Source organism: Elephantulus edwardii, unplaced genomic scaffold (genome assembly GCF_000299155.1).
Source record: "Elephantulus edwardii isolate Elephantulus edwardi_28Jun2011 unplaced genomic scaffold, EleEdw1.0 scaffold00025, whole genome shotgun sequence".
Lineage (NCBI taxonomy): Eukaryota > Metazoa > Chordata > Mammalia > Macroscelidea > Macroscelididae > Elephantulus > Elephantulus edwardii.
In genome coordinates this window covers 17,874,296-17,880,756 of record NW_006399775.1, presented here as the reverse complement: position 1 = coordinate 17,880,756, position 6,461 = coordinate 17,874,296, and positions in this window count along the sequence as shown.

Here is a 6,461-nt window from a genome sequence, read left to right as displayed (position 1 = left end):
AGAGTGGAGGGACAGCGCAGGAGGGGAAGACCCTCTATGAGGTGGATTGATTCAGTGACTGGGGTAATCGGGATGGGTGTGTCAGAGGCAATGAGACTGGCACAGGATAGAGCAGGGTTTAGGGCTGTTGTACATAGGGTCACTATGAGTCGCAAATGACTCGATGGCACATAACAACAACAACTGGTATAACTATATTTAGCAGCTATCAGAATTCTCATATTAGTTTCTGTCCTAAGGAATAAGTGCCTTTATAATAGAAAGGGCTAGGAGGAAGTCCTTGTCATCGCCCAGCCACTCCACCCCACCCCTGCCAAGACAAGGTAGTATATTCAACAAACATACGCTGTCCTAGATGTCCTCACCAAGTTGTACCAAGAAATCTAGAGGAGAACTACCTGGCCAACTGACTAGAGGAGATCTATCTATATTTGTTCCCAGTCCAAAGAAAGGTGACCCAACAGAGTGCAGAAATTATCAAACAATATCATTAATATCACATCTGAGCAAAATTTTGCTGAAAATTATCCAAAAATGACTGGAGCACCACATCAACAGAGAATTGCCAGATATTCAGGCAGGGATTAGAAGAAGCCATGGTACTAGAGATATTATAGCTAATGCCAGATATATCTTGGCTGAAAGCAGAGAGTACCATAGGGATATCTATCTGTGTTTCATTGACTACGCAAAGGCATTTGATTGTGTAGATCACAACAAACTATGGCTGACTCTGAGAAGAATGGGCATCCTAGAACATTTGATTGTGATTATGTGAAACCTATACTTGCACCAGGAGGCAGTCATCAGAACAGAGCAAGGAGACACTACATGGTTGATAATTGGGAAGGGTGTACACTAGGGATGTATTCTGTCTCCATACTTTTTCAAACTATTTGCAGAATAGATCATCAGGACACGGGCTGTATGAGGAGGAATGTGGCATCAGGATTGGAGGAAGATTCATCAACAACCTGCATTATGCAAATGACACAACCCTGCTTGCTGAAACTGAGGAGGACCTGAAGCCCTTGCTGCAGAAGATCAAGGACTGAAGCCGCCAATATGGATTGAAGCTCAACATCAAGAAGGCAAAGATTCTCACCACAGGACCAATTAGCAACATCATGATGGATGGTGAAGAGATTAAGATTGTTAACAGCTTTAGTTTGCTTGGCTCCACAATAAACACTCATGGTACAAGCAGCCAGGAAATCAAGAAACAAATTGCATTGGGAAAGTCAGCTATCAGGGACCTCCCCAGAGTACTGAAGAACAATGGTGTCAGTCTGAAGACTGAGGTGTGCCTGATCCTAGTTATAGTCTTTGTAATTGCTTGCTGTGTGTCAGAGAGCTGGACAGTGACTATGGATGCTAGAAAGAGAACTGATGCCTTTGAGCTGTGTTGCTGGAGAAGAGTGTTGAATATACCATGGACTGCCAGGAGAATAAACATGTTTGTCCTAGAAAGGGTGAAGCTAGCCTGCTCCTTGGAGGAAAGAATTCTGGGGCTTCCTCTGACATACTTTGGGCATGTTGCAAGGAGGGACTGGTCCTTGAAAAGGACATCATGTTTGGAAGGGTGGAGGGATCGAGAAAGAGAGAGAGACCATCAATATGATGGATTGATACAGTGACTCAGATAATGAGGGTAGACATTTATTAATAAAAGTTTATTTATTAATAAAGTGTACCTGTTGTACATCAAGTTGCTATGAGTCACAAATTACTCAATGACGCATAACAACAGTGCACCATCGAGGAATTTCAGAGATTAGCATCATCATCATAAACTTAAATGTACAGAAATGAAACACAATGGATAAGAATAATTATATGCATACCAATTTTTTAAAAAGGATGGAAGAGTGTTGGTTCTCATTATATCCTCATGCAAACTGCTTTTATAGCTCCTATGAAAATAGAATTTGGCAGATGACTGCAGTCCACCATAAACAAGATTATCACCAAGTGGTAATCTAATTGTAGCTACAATGCTAGACGTGGTATCTTTGCTGGAACATATGCTCTGTTACCTGCAATGTGGCTATTGATCTGGAAAATGTGTTCTTAGTCTCCCTTAAAAAATCACTCAAATGATTTTGAAAAATACTATATAACATGGGAGAGACTAAAGAGCATTATGCTAAGTGAACTAACTCAAGCTCATAAGAACAAATACTACATAAGATTATTGTAAAAACAGAAGGCTAACCAGTAAGATATGTAAGGATATCCAAAGAGGCAGCAGGATGGCTGAGGTTGAGAAGGGGGAAAAATCATGGGGTCACAGAGGTTGGTGGGTGGAGGGAGTAGACAAAAAGAAAAACCCAAAGTATATGAATTAAACACAATGTAAGCAAATTATTATATGTTGTTGTTGTTGTTATGTGCCATCAAGTCGCTTGCGACTCATAGCGACCCTATGTACAACAGCCCTAAACTCTGCTCTGTCCTGTGCCAATTGCACTGTTTCTGACACACCCATCCCGCTTACCCCAGTCACTGAATCAATCCACCTCATAGAGGGCCTTCCCCTTCTGCGCTGTCCCTCCACTCTGCCCAGCATGATGTCCCTCTCCAAGGACCTGTCCCTCCTTGCAACATGTCGAAAGTATGTTAGACGGAGCCTCAGAATCCTTGCCTCCAGGGAGCCACCCGGCAAACCAATTATTTTTTTTTTTTAAAAAAAGGAGGCTTAAATACAGTTCACCTTTATTTAGAAAATAGTCCACCTACGTAGTCTTGCTCTAAGGTTGTGTTAACCTTTGCCAAAATTGAGTTTGTTGTTGTTAGTTGTTATTGAGTCATTCAATCATAGCAATCCAGAGGCCTGGATTATTGTCTTATTCTACAGAACATCATCATTGTTCACTGAAATGATGGTCTGCTATAATGCTAGTGAACCTGGTAAGCAGGAAGAGAAAAGTGCTGCAGATACCCCAATAAGGCCTGAATGCTCCAGAGGGTGGGAAGTAAATGCCATGTCATAGTGGAGAAGATTTTAGGGATTCATTGAACTGGGACAAACAGAAGATTTGCACTAGCATTCCTAGCACTGAGAAAGTGGTTGTCTTTCTTGGTTATCTAATGCTGCCACAACAGGGGTACCATGAATGTATGGATATAACAAGACATTTATTCTCTTAAAGTTTGTTGTTGTGTGTGCCATTGAGTTGGAGCCAAATCATATTGTACTGGAGGAGAATACCCACCCTTCTCCCACAGAGCAGCTAGTAGATTCAAACTGCTTCTTACCACTAAATCAGCTACAAGTCCGGGTTCAAGGTTCTTGGTTCTTGGAGAAGTTCTCTCTCTGTTGGCTCTGGAAAAGACTCCCGATTCCTTCAGCATCTGGAGGATTACATCCATTGGAGATCTCCATGGAGCAGCTGGTGGATTTGAACTCAGCTTCTCTACATGTAGGAGATTTAATAGGAGCCAAGAGGTTAAGGCATGACTTTGAAGCCTAATCCTTGGCTGGGTTCCTGAACCAGAATCAAGCTTCACTATTTCAAGTGGACAGAAGAAGCAAGATGGTGAAAAGCTGACTTCATAGGTAGTCTCCCTTCCCCATACTTGCCAAAGCATAACATTCAGTAAGGGTACCATGGAACCCAGGCAAGGCAGCACCTGCTTAAATCAGTCCCCATGAGAACAGTCAAAGAGAAAAGCACCTGCTAAGAGAAAAGTTGTTCTCCTCATAAGCTCCAATCATAAATTCCAAGCCTATCCAGAGTATAGGCTGATGACTGAATGACAGGGCTTTTGGAGCTATAGTACTGTGTGACAATCTCCCAGTACAATTATCTCAGACAGTGTAATCTCAGAGGTACGTGGTTCAAATCCACCAGATGCTCTGCTGGAGAAGGAGGGGCAATATCCTCCTATACCAGTAAGATCTGATTTGACAGCACACACACACAAAATAATTAAATTTAAAAAATTTTTTAAAAAGCAGGGTTGGCCATCTATTTCTGAAATAACAGAACTTCAAACACATATGAATAACACAAGAACATTGTTAAATATAGTACTAAAAAATTAGTAAAAACAGTTGCAAATATCCATCTGGGAGGCTGGGCTCTATGAGGAGAAATGTGGGGTCAAGATTGGTGGACAATTTATCAACAACCTGCGTTATGCGGATGACACAACCCTGCTTGCTGAAACTGAAGAGGACCTGAAGCGCCTGCTGCAGAGTGTCAAGGACTGCAGCCTACAATGTGGACTGAAGCTCAATGTCAAGAAGACAAAGATTCTCACCACTGGACCAATTGGCAGCATCAGGATGGATGGTGAAGAGATTGAGATTGTACACAGCTTTAGTTTGCTTGGCTCCATAGTCAACAGTCTTGGCACCAGCAGCCAGGAAATTAAAAGGCGCATTGCCATGGGAAAGTCTGCTGTTAGGGACCTCTCCAAAGTACTGAAGAGCAATGGTGTCTCTTTGGAGACTAAGGTGCATCTGATACAGGCTATGGTCTTCGCAATCACTTGTTATGCATCAGAGAGTTGGACAATGACCAAGGAGGATAGAAGGAGAATTGCTGCCTTTGAGCTGTGGTTCTGGAGAAGAGTACTGAGAATACCATGGACTGCTAGGAAAACAAACAGATTTGTCCTGGAAAGGGTTAAACCGGGTGGCTCCTTGGAGGCAAGGATTCTGAGGCTCCGTCTAACATACTTTGGACATGTTGTGAGGAGAGACCGGTCCTTAAAGAGGGTCATCATGCTTGGGAGGGTGGAGGGACAGCGCAGGAGAGGAAGGCCCTCTATGAGGTGGATTGATTCAGTGACTGGTATAATTGGGATGGGAGTGTTAGAGACAGTGCGATTGGCACAGGACAGAGCGGAGTTTAGGGCTGCTGTACATAGGGTCGCTATGAGTCACAAGCGACTCGACGGCACATAAGAACAAAAAAAACCATGGAGTTCGTGATGTATGAACTAGGAAAATTGAAGTTGTCCAAAATTAAATGGAATGCATCAAGATTGACGTCGCAGGCATTAATGAGCTGAAATGGACTGGTATTGGCCACTCTGAAATAGACAATTATATGATCTATTATGCCAGGAATTACAAAATTGAGGTAGAATTGAGTTGTATTCATAGTGAAAAAGAAGTTACAATACATTGATCAAAACCAAGCAGCAGTAGACATTCTTGGTACTGTCCTACACATATCTGCAAAGCCTCACCATCTACTGTGGATTGATTAGATAGATGTTCAAATCCCTGTACAGGGGAAAGACTGAGCCATAAACCTCCACACGGTTCAGGGACCAAGGAAATGGGAAAGATCTAGTGTGAAAAACAATGTATACGAACTTTGTAAGTAAACCAGCATGAGATGAAACTTTTTTTTTTTTTTTAATTATCAGGGACCAAGAACACTCATAAAACTCCTAAGGAATGCCTGGTTGGATAAAACATGTGTGTTGCTTGAAGCTGTCGTACAAGTGTACCCCATTCGAAGACATCAAAAGAAGTAGAGGCTTTGATGACTCTTTCAGAATATATGAGAGTATTTATATTCCACTTAGCATAGTGCTTAAGATCACTCTACTGACCAGTTGCGGGGGGTGGCGGCGGGAAGTGCCCTTGGAACTGAGACAAAGAAGACCAGAAAGCTTTCAAGAAAGTGAAAGTGTAGATTGTGCAAGTGAGAACAGTACAATGTAGAAAGGGTTACATGTCAAGATGACCCAGCTAGGCACAAGCTAGCACACTGCCAGAGCCACCTCCCTTCTCCACTGAGTAAAGAGACGGCCCATAGCAAGTAGAAGTCTAGTACATAGATGGCTCTGACTGTAGTATGTGAAACTGACTTAAGGCAAAACAATTCACTAGCAATGAGTTAATTCTGACCCACAGTGTCCCTCTACTGGATTTCTGATGCTATATATCTTGACAGTAGGGAGCTCTGGTAACCCCGTGGTAAGAATCTGTGCTGCAATCCCAAAGGCACACAGTTCGAAACAGCCTCATCATGGGAGAACGATGGACATTCTCCTCTAGGGTGATCACTGCCTCTGAAAACCCGCTAGAGGGTCAGCTATGGGTCGGTTATGACTTGATAACACACAACACCAACAAATCTTGACAGAAGACTTCCATCTTTCTCCCAAGCAGCTAGTAGATTCAAACTGTCCACAAGTGAAATTCATAATTCGCTATGCCACCCAAGCTTCTCAAACAGTCAAGAGGTCTATAAATAGTCATCTCAGTGAGCCTTACCCCTTTGTACAGACAGTTGGGCCTGTAAGTAAATGTGAATTAGAAAAGATTGTGGATACACAGTGAGTAACAAACTGGAAGAGATTCATATTCATGCCCTTTTCAAAAAAAAGTTATCCAGCAATTCTAAAATAATAGAATAGTATCATTAACATCACATAAAAGTAAAATCTTACTGAAGATAATTTTAAATTGGTGGGAGCAGTACATTGTTAGGGAA